Consider the following 10,676-nt stretch of genomic DNA (forward strand, 5'->3'; position numbering starts at 1 on the left):
CAAATCTACGTGCCACTTTTAAAGTCCAAGTAAGCAGACTGGATTTCACTGGAAGTGCTGGGGACACGGGATTTGAATCACCAGCTAAATGTAGCTCTGGTTGAGACCACCATATTTCAAAGCTGCCAACTTGGTTTCCACCTGCTTCTCATATAAAATGCTACAGAGAAGCGAGCGGGATTACACGACAAGTACTTTTCCATTCTACAGTCCTGTTCTCTAACACTGACGCAGCATAACTACATTTCCAAACTTCCTGTTAGGGAACAACTTCACGAGATGAAATCAGACTGTGGAGAAATAATGGGTTTTTGTAGGGTGTGGTGACATTGTCAAAGTCACTCTGACAGTTCATTTTCACATCAATCGTGCAGGATCGTAGGGTTGTTTGGATTTTTGGGGGGTGGGTGTACTAAAATGTGCAAAGACAAGCTTGTCTGGCTCACATTAAAGGGAGTGATTCTAAGTGAGGTAGAGCCAGTTTTAATCAACCAGTGGGCTGATTGGGATGCTTTGGTTCATATTTGGATGGCATGATTTTGTCTTAAAGCCAAATCTTTCTAAACAAGTTAGTACTTGTGCACGAGAATGGGCATTTCTCTTTTAGCATTGGAAAATGTTTTAGTCGCTAAACACGGTTGTCTACAGTTTGTAGTCATCCATTTTCTTAACTGCTTATGATGTCCAGGATCACAGTGGAGCTGAGGCCTATCCCAGCTACATGGCGCAAAAGGCAGGGTACTTCCAGTTTATCGAGGAGCTGAAAACGGAGGCGATTCACATCTTAAACTACCTGGAGAGATTCTGTGTAGGCACGGAGACTGGGAGAAACTCCGGACCCCGCCTGGAGATCCTCTTGCTGTGACAGCGCCTCCCAGTTTTATTCATTTACTCTCTGGCAGTAGAAACGTTTTGTTCTCCAAAACATGGCAGCATTAATCCACTGTGTATGTCATCACATGCAGAACAGTTTATCTAGTTGTCAAAATCTGCCGATGCCACTCCGTGCCAATTCATGAACGTCGACATTGTAAAAAACATTTATAGAACTTGAGCGCAACAGTTGGATGAACATATCACAGGGAAACAGCCTGTCTGTGGAAGAGGAAGAGGAGTGTGGTGGTGTAGCGAAGGACAGATAACCGACGCGAGGGATGCTGCGTAAACGGCGGTTCTTCCTCCGTTACACTGCAGAGGGACAGCACTGGGTGTGAGGCTGATTGAGTGACAGGCTGTCCCGTGATACCCGGCACTGTTACGTTACTGTAATACACTATTGCACACACATAATCCCTGTGGTTTGTTCTCAAAGTGTGTGGTTTTGGTGTTCATGGTCTATATAAGTTATGTGCAGTGCTTGTGTTGCTAGTTTACAGTACTGAGTCACCCTTACAGGGTAAAAGAGCCCCTCCCAGGTCACAGTACACACCAATGCTCTTTCTCTTTATAAAACTTGAAATCCCCATTTGAACATTTTTAAATGTGATCCACAAAGTGAAGTGAAGCATATAAAGTCTGGTCACGCAGAAGCTGTTTTACCCAGTTAAGCACGTCTCTAACCCAGAGCTCACGAGCCTCTGCTGACTCTTGGCTAGAATGCGTTTGTTTTGAGTGGCAAGGCTTCTCTTAATATGTTACTGTTTGCCCATTGAGGGCAAACTGCTTTAATACTGCCTTACAGTGTGCACAGTCCTCTGAGCAGGCAAGAGTCTTTATTTTAAAGTAATTTAAAGTAATATTAGAGAGTGAGGGGGGGGGGGGGTACCGTGGTACAAAAGGTTGGAACCCGTTGTCCCTCAGTAATCAGCTACAGCTGGGCTTGGATTTTTCACCGCAGCTACTTCGTGCTGCGAAAAAATTAGGCCAGCTCTGTCTTGTTTTTCTGCCTTCCTAGTAACGACACAAGACGCGGCCACTGTGATTAAACCCTGCTTGAATACTGAGATGAAAGCCAACACCTGATTTGCATCAAGTGCAAGAGTAAGAGGCGTGCCCAACAACCAAATGTAGGCCAAACACTCTGAAGAAAGCACTCTTTCGACCACAACAGCACGTATTCCACATCTTCCCTCTGCAGTATTTTTTTTCTTTTTACTGCAGCTTCATATTTGCCTAGATTTATGTGTCGATCCTCTCTGTTGTCATTCCCCACCCGAGGTCTTCCTCATGCCCTGGGCCTGTCAGGTGCCACCAGGTTAAAAATAAAATCCAGCAGCACCAGGATAAGCAGCTCAACTCACCATCAATCAGCTGACAGTAGCTTACCACATCGCCTCCTAATTCAAGGTTATGAATGCTATTCTCTTTCCTGGGAAGCCAATTAAAACTCCTAGATGAGGAACTGCTTAAGCTTCCACAGAATTTCCTTCAACGGCGAGCCCTAAAATACCTCGTGTAAAAGCGGTGACCTGCTTGGCACTGGCTGCAGGTTTTGCACTCGGGCTGAACAAACGTGGGGACAAAGCTTCCGGCAGTTATCTGCCACAAATCGAGACTGCTCATTATGGCTGCACGGTGTCAGGATGTGTGTCCATATTCAGACCAGAGCTGTGCTGAGCACCGGTCACTAAAGTTAGAACACAAAGTGCCTTTATAAATATAGACGTCGCCACTTTGAAAGCTTCGACTCTGGCCAAAATTACAGCCTGTCCCGACCACTGATATCAATGTGTCGTTTCTAAGCTTTGACATCACAGTTACAGATTCTCCTCAAACTGGGAGACACTGTATAGTGGAGGGGAACGAATATTTGCAGTACTTCTGACTTGAATCATGCACTTTATATTAATACATTCCAGCTTGGCTGCTTCTCCAGTAATGGAAATTAAAGCAGTCATTGTGTGGCTGGGAGGGCGGGGGGAAGACACGAACCCTTTTCTGGCCTCCTAAAGGAGAAACGTACTGGAGAGACTGCTGGATGCACAGCAGCCAGTCTTTCGGTGTTGTTTAAAACTTGAAATCCAAACTGTAGAAAAAGTCACAGTACGCAAAATAAAAGTCGTTTTCATACTCGTCGTTTTAAGAAGAGAACGAAAACGCGCCGGCACTCACTTTAGGACTCGAAGCACTTTTGGGGCCACTGTGATAAACAACAGCAGCTAACATCATAATAATGTGCCCTCAATCAGAGAAAAACAATCTAAAAACCCGTTGATATTCACAGAGTCCTCGTCACAAAATGTTCCCTGTGCCTGCAGAGTAGCAACAGCTGTTCCCAGTGAAGCCCATTTATTACACAGAGACAACCAATTTAGCTGAAGAGGGTCCATTATGAAACAATTTTCTTTTGTGTGCATGTGTGTGTGCATAAGCAACGGAAAGGACAAAAATATGACATTTTGTGGTCTTATACAATCAACATGTTCCATTTTACTAAATTAGATTGTAGTAATAAAGTGATTTATTAGGACCAAAGTGCTTCTTGAAACTAGTCTGCCACTACTGAAATGCTTCCCAACACTTACTTGGGCAGTTATGCTGAAGCTTGATCTAAATGAACTTTAATTTCAAGCATGTATTCTGAGTAGAAACAGCTTAAACAGGTTTGCAGACTTTGGCCCACAAATAAGGTTTTAAATATATCCGTGTTCTTTTTGGACACCATCTTTGCTGTTGCACAGTTCTCCCATAAATCCCAGTGTTGGATTCTTTAGGTGCCATCATGCTCTCTCCCTCCCTCTCTTTGTTATAATATCTCTGACATGCATTCTGGGGAGAGTTTCCTCACTTCCCTCTCAGCGTGTCTGCAAGGAAAACAAAAAGAGTCCCTGAGAAGGAATCACCTGCTGTGTGCAGGACTAAAGGTTCAGGTCTCAGAAAGTCTACAGATTCTCACCGTGTCGACTGTTCGTTCATAATCAATTATAGTCTGAAAAAGAGACGACGGCGATGCTTTAGATGAGGTACGCTGAGTCATAGATGCAACGTTTGTGTTATATGCACACCCTCTTCTGGCTGGTGCTACTTTAAGGTACCTATGAAATTTAGACCACTGTTATGGAGCAGTGTTAGCACAGCGCTCTTGGTATGTTTTTTATTTCTTAGAATTGTGTAAAAAATAAACAATTCTGATTAATTACACAATCACTAATTATAAACTGTTTATGATACTTAATGGAATATTGCACTCCTGTGTTTCAATGGCACATTGTGTTATGCAAGTACATAATGTTAGATGGCTAGTTGATCATTAAACCATTGGGCTGAATGGTTTATGATTACAGTCTCCGAATAGCCGCAAAACTACCTCCTTCTGTTCACACTGCAGGTCTTAATGCTCAATTCCGATTTTTTGATCAAATCCGATTTTTTTGTCTGCGTGTTCACACTACAAATAAAATGTGACAGCAAACGTGTTCTACTGTGAACCCTCAAAGCGGCCTGCATGCGCAAAAGAAGACGTCACACACAACGCGCTCTGTTTAGACCCAGACCAAACACTATTGTTTGACTGATGGCCCTTAATATGAAACACTTGTTTCAGACTTTCCGTTTTCCAATTTTGCTTTAAGTTATAAAGTTATGTTGTTATTTACATTTGGCCTAATAATTATCCTTATTGCTGTTTTAGAGAGGAGCGGTGCTTCAAAGGATAGCTGCAGATTTCTGTCAGAATCTGCAGATTATACAGTACAAATAAAATGTTCACGTTTCCACAACGCTGTCTTTCCAACAGTTTCACTAACATCTAGACTGGATGGCCAGGAAGCGTTCACGATGTCTTCTCGGGCGCTGATAATAGGCGTCTGTCTTGTGTCAGTGACGTAAAAGACGGATTTAATGCGACATGACCATTCAAACAGCAGTCGCTTTCTAAAACATCAGATATGTATCGGATTCAGTACCACATACGAAAGTGACCCAGGTCAGATTTGAAAATATTGGATTTTTTGCTGTTCACACTGTCACACCATGATCGGATATGAGTCGCATAGGGTCAAAAAAGTCAGATTTGATGCGCTTTCGCCTGCAGTATGAACGTAGCCTTAGAGTGTTAAGAACTTTTCCTTTTATTTGTCAGCCTCAGACGTGGCACTGGTTTTTGCAGCTCTGTCTCTGCTGACTCTCTGACTGCCGTTCTGTTGAAAACATAAATATTGTGCAGGCCTCCCTCGTGCTCTCACCCATGTACACATGACCCGTTGGGTTGTTCTGTGGTGTCCAGCTTTGGGGCGTTGTGGTCTGGGGACTCCATGGATTGGGTTTGTTCCAAAGCATCCCACTGATGCTTTGCATTGACATCTGAGATGTTTGGAAGCTGGGTCAACGCTGTCCAGCTGGGCAAGGCTGCTGCCATCAGGGAGCATGATTACCAAAACACTGCACACTCAGTCAAAGAGACAGGGCCCAAAGTTCCCCAGAAGAACATTGCACTGTAAGAGGATAATGACTGTTATTCAAGTCATCTGTCAATGGTTTTAATGTTGTGACTAAGCTGTGATTCCATTAGGAATTCATTGTTATTTACACAATTTCTAATCAATATATTGTTCCATTAGACAATAATAAATGTGCTTTTCTATCAAAAAAGGATCTTTTGGAGTGATCCCAAGCCTTTGACCAGTAATGGCAGATCTGTATTTATGTGGCTGAAAAAAATGAAAGAGTGAGTCAGAGAAAGAGGGAGAGTCTTATCAGTCCTCATTTTCCGCACAGTGGCCAGTTTTCCAAGCAGGGCTAAAGAAAAAAACCCCCAAAAACCTGCACACATTCCTGCCACAATAACGAGTCCTTATTTTTTCCAAAACAATGTTGACCTTGTCCAGGAAGTGGACTTTTTTCCACTGCGGTGTCATTACAGACACACAGAGAGCTCAGTTTACAACAGAGGTACACAGCTGATGCGTATCTCGGCAGCAGACTGCCACGCACATTACACTGTATTATCTGACTGAAGCTCAGCATAATGCATTTTCCACCACAGAAGGTACAAAAGAGTACTACTTAAACATGCATACACGCTTACACATCCGTGTGTGTGTGTCTGTGTGTGTGTGCATGTTATAAAACCTACCAGGGTACACCTGCACTGTACAGAAAAACGCAGCGATGCAGTGTTCTCTGCTGATTCGTCCAGAAAAAAAGAAAGACAGAAAAGAAAAAAATGAGGAAGCATCACAAATGATGTTTCACCTCCAGTGTTTACGTAATTTTGCTTCTGGTAAATATTTCCATCCGATCGTGACCTGAGTCGTTCTCACGCCAGTTTTCTTAAATTAGATCGAGGATCATCATCATCAGTTTTACTGCCTTCTTATTGACTGAGGCATAAACCCATCTTCTTTCATAACAACGTCAAAAGACTGTGCCTAACTATTTCTGTAATTATTATTATAATTATTAATAAATCTTTCATTTAAACAGGTATTCTCAATGAAATCAAGATGTCTTTTTTTCCAAAGAGAGCTGTTTACAAAAAACTGAAAAAGTGAGACAAAATGACACAACAGCAATTAAGAAAAACACGGGCGAGAGTAGCCACAGATAAATACATGTAATCTTTTGATTATCTTTAGACAGTTTGTTACCAACAGCTTGTTGCCAAAACCCCCTCAAAAAACAGATATTTTGCTCTCATTCTTCTATTTTAGTCCATGAGGAATGTCAAAGATAACACAGTCTGGCAGACATGAAATTTGCCGAAAACTTGGCAAGTGTTAGCATGGCATCCTAAAAAAATCTGAGGCAGTACTGAGAACTATCTGCAGCAGAAGAACTGAAAATCATGTCCTTAATAAATAGAGAAAATGTGGGAAACACCAGATATCTCACCAGGATGTGAGAGATGCATCTGGCTCTTCAGCTGATCCGTCTACTGTTCACTGAAGCCTCGCCAGAAATCATCATGTCATTCTTAAAGAAGGGAAACAGGAAGAAAAGTTGGAGTTATGGCAAATTACACATGAACTGACTGAAAATGTGGTGGCAACAGGTCTTATTGGGGGATGTCTGGAGGAGGTCAGGAGAGAGGTATGACAGAAAACTGATGGAATTATGATCACAGAAAAGTGCTGTCAGATGATCCCAGATCCACCATGCAGTAGAAAAATCACACAGTAAACACTATCAGTCGTGGACTGGCCTCCCCAGAGCCTGGACCTCAACATTACTGAAGCAGTGTGTGTGATGGTGTTGAGAGAAAGTAGAACAAAAGGCAGTTAAAATCCAAAAAAGATGGAGCCCTACCAAGTATTGACTTTCAAGATTGTACAAACTCAAACTCAAAAACAAAGAATACATTTTCTCTTTTTCTAGTCTAATCTAAAATGAGTCAGGTGCAAGCAGGGATTTGATTCCCACAAATATTTAACTGATGTAACTAGAAATTAAAAGATCTCAAAATGAATCTACAGTATAAGTGACGTTGGACATGGGCATGTGTGAAAGAGAACTAGCCTGTCATTTTCAAATGAAGAGACAACTCTGGATCATATTTACTTGGTTTAAAATCTGTGTTCATGTATTTTGCAGACAACAGAAGAGTTTCCAGAAACACGATGTGCAGGGTAGCCGGTTTCTGACCTGTCTTCAATCACAAACAGAACAAAGGAGAAGCAGAATGGGGGCAGGAATAATGTCTTCAGAAGATAATTTAAGGATTTGAGTGGTATTACGATGCAAACTATTGCCTATCTTCAAACTCCTACATGAAATAAAATCATCACCTTTTGGGGGAGTATTTTCTACTCAGTGTGTGGGAGACTTGAAGTGGACACTTCAGACTGAAACACATTTTGTAAACAGTGGTTATTTGATTATGTTTCTTTGGGTCTAAATGAATTAGAAATTAGACAAAGCTCAAAGAGTGTGCTGAAGGAGAGACGATGCCCTTTGATATTAATGGATTAACATATTTTAAGCGTAAAGTGGATGTGATTTATGCAAGAGAGCTTCCCGAGCCCTCGAGGTAATTGTGCGATTCTTCCACCCCCGGTGACAGAAGGCAGGGTATTATCATGACACTCGGCATATACTTTAGATCCGCTGTGGAAAAACACCTTTAAAATTCATCTCATGAATTAGAATTATGCAGTTTTCCTACAAAAAAAAAAAAAAAGAAATGTGCCACTTTCTCAGAAAGAATGACGTCATTATAATTTTACAGAGGCTACAGGTAAAAAAATCAGGCGAGCTTTAATCAGAAAGCAGGATTGCCGTGAAATGAACGCGGGCATTCGTGAGGCTCGTGTTTGCAATTTAGATAGAGATGCGACACCCTATTTGTTTTCGTCCTCTCTGCCAAATTTATCTGCATTTCACAGCCAGATCGCTTGTGATATTATCTGTGATTAGGGTTTCGAGCAGATTATCTGTTCACATATGGCGAATGTTGGATCAGCTCTAACGAAGGCAAATACGTGTTTTGTCAAAACACAAAATGTTGGCTGAGTAATTTGGCTGGAAGTGAGCAGACTTAATTTCTTGAACTGATCTGGTGCTGTTGCGAGCAGCTCTGTGAAACAACAGCACCAGTGTCACTGAGGATGGTGAACTCAAATCCATGACACTGGAACTCACAGGTTCACACCGGTTCACGTCTGCACCTCTGGATCCAACCTCGCACCACCTACTGATAAGAAAAGCAGCAGTAGAGACAGTTTACACAAATGGACAGATGGGTGACAAATTAAAGGAAAAACATGAACCATTAAATCACTATGGAAAAGGAATCTGGTGGCAAAAAAAAAAGAGCAAATCATCTTCATCCTGTGATAAAACCCTTCTATCCTAATGGGAGCTGTTTCTTCTAGGATGGAAATGCCTCCATCTGTAGTGCAGAATCGTCAAAATAAATAATAAGGGAACATCATTTGTAAAAAGGTGTTCCATTCATCAAATACGTTACTAGAAACTCAGTCACAGCATCGTGCCAAGGTGCAGTAAAGTTGTCCTAGTGGCACATTGGAGCACTTCCCAAGAAACTTCACATTGTTCTTTGTTTTGTTTTTCCTTTAATTCACCACCCATGTGGAACTTGTTATGTTTTAGATAATTCACCAGGGCAATCACTGCCACTTGTGATGCAGTTAATCTTTTTCTAGTTGCTCTTGAGGGACTTATATGTTAAATATTAAATCTTTGTTTGATCGGGGACATATTCAACAGAAATGCGCCTGCCTGCATATCTGCCATCCTGGAGACAGATACACAAGGTCTCCCGCTTGATGGTTTGCTTTTTGGATAATATGAGCAGTCCATTTAATGTTTTACCAAAACTCAATCCTGAAAAACCTTTAAGCTTTTTCAATGACTTACCCAGAATTGGTGACTGTAGACTTTATGGCTGCTTACTATGTGGAGAACAAAAAACTATTTGGAGTAACATTTTTCTCTCCCACAAGGGAGGGAGTATACGATCGGTTGTGGTTTCTTTATCTGTTTGTTAGGAGTCTAGCAGCCACAGACTTCAAGATGTCATTTTAAAATTTTGTGGAATGGTAGACACCAGTAACACCTCAAGCTGACTTAATTTGGGTGAAAACTGGGTCAAGGTCACACCCTTTTGTGTGTGTGTGTGTGTGTGCTCCCTCAACAAATGTCACAGTTGAGGGAGCTATATTTGATTTCTTTGCCCGTAAGAAATGCCATCCATCTAATTTAGGGTCACAGAGCGTGGAGTCGATCCTGTCTGTCTTAGGACAAGAGGTGGATACGCACTGGACAGGTCACCGGTCTCTCACAGGGCTAACACAGAGAGATGACCATTCACACTCACGTTCACACCTATGGGCAATTTAGAATCACCAGCTAACCCACTAACTGCATGTCTTTGGACTGTGTGAGGAAACCGAAGCACCCGGAGAGAACCCACACAGGCACAGGGAAAACATGAAAACTCCACACAGGAAGGCCCTAACTACATGGTGGATTTGAACCCAAGACCTTCTTGCTCTGAAGCAGCAGTGCTAACCCCCACACTTTTCCTCAATTCCTTCTAATCCAAAGTGGTGTCACCTTTATCCAACTTTCCCAATTCCTGCTGTTATTGATGCAAGTTGTGACCCTTGAGCAAGGCACATGAACTTGAGCTGTTCTGCTTGTTGGGAAACAGATCAAGCTATTTGCAGCTTTCAGGTCTGTTTCTCCAGGCTGCTGTGTGGATAAGAAAAAAACTGAAATCATACGACTAGCTTTCACAGCCATTCACTTTAAATATGTATTTTTTTCCTATTGCTTGGAGCCACAAAATAACTAATAAAAAAGGCAACCAAACAGAGCTCGGCTACCATTTGTTCTTTTAAGAGCCCAGTAATTGAGTTTTAATCACAGGTAAATTAACACATATTTACACTCATAGTTTGTCTCAGGTTTAAAAAAAAGCATTTTGGTTGAACACCCCACCCATATGATCCATCAAAACCACAAAGCTTTACCGGTATCTGCTTCCATCACTGGCCCTTTCACTGTTTTGCAACAGTAATCCAGACCTAAGATCATACCTTTGCAACTCCAACCGCAAAACAAAGCAACAATTACCAGCACACAAAATGAATGGGCCAACTCAATACTTAAAATGGATTCAACTGCACCTTTACTGCAGAGATCTGGATGCTGATCCCTTTGCCTTTGTGCATACAGGTTGATAGTCTTTACTTTTAATATGCTACATGGCTTTGTTCAAAACAGATCCTCAACATTTTTACCTGAAGGAGGGACTCCTGCTCTTTTCTTGCACC

The 10,676-nt window shown here is 41.9% G+C and overlaps 1 long non-coding RNA gene across 5 annotated transcripts; it reads right to left on the bottom strand.

Moving 5' to 3' along the window:
- Positions 1–1,764: 1,764 nt before the first annotated feature.
- Positions 1,765–9,776, bottom strand: LOC102290195. Of its 5 annotated transcripts, none has more exons than XR_006055251.1 (5): positions 7,438–9,776; positions 6,772–6,852; positions 6,014–6,063; positions 5,124–5,372; positions 1,765–3,743 (listed from the first exon to the last, which is right to left on the bottom strand). It is a non-coding gene; the product is annotated as an uncharacterized LOC102290195 (long non-coding RNA). The 5 variants fall into 5 exon arrangements; XR_006055249.1 differs by lacking the exon at positions 1,765–3,743 and having other exon boundaries at positions 4,916–5,372; positions 7,438–7,721; positions 8,518–9,776; XR_001335798.2 differs by lacking the exon at positions 1,765–3,743 and having other exon boundaries at positions 4,916–5,372; positions 7,438–7,525; positions 7,665–9,776.
- Between the last annotated feature and the right edge of the window lie 900 nt (positions 9,777–10,676).

Source organism: Haplochromis burtoni, unplaced genomic scaffold, assembly GCF_018398535.1.
Source record: "Haplochromis burtoni strain Fernald_Lab_line unplaced genomic scaffold, NCSU_Asbu1 Contig_262, whole genome shotgun sequence".
Lineage (NCBI taxonomy): Eukaryota > Metazoa > Chordata > Actinopteri > Cichliformes > Cichlidae > Haplochromis > Haplochromis burtoni.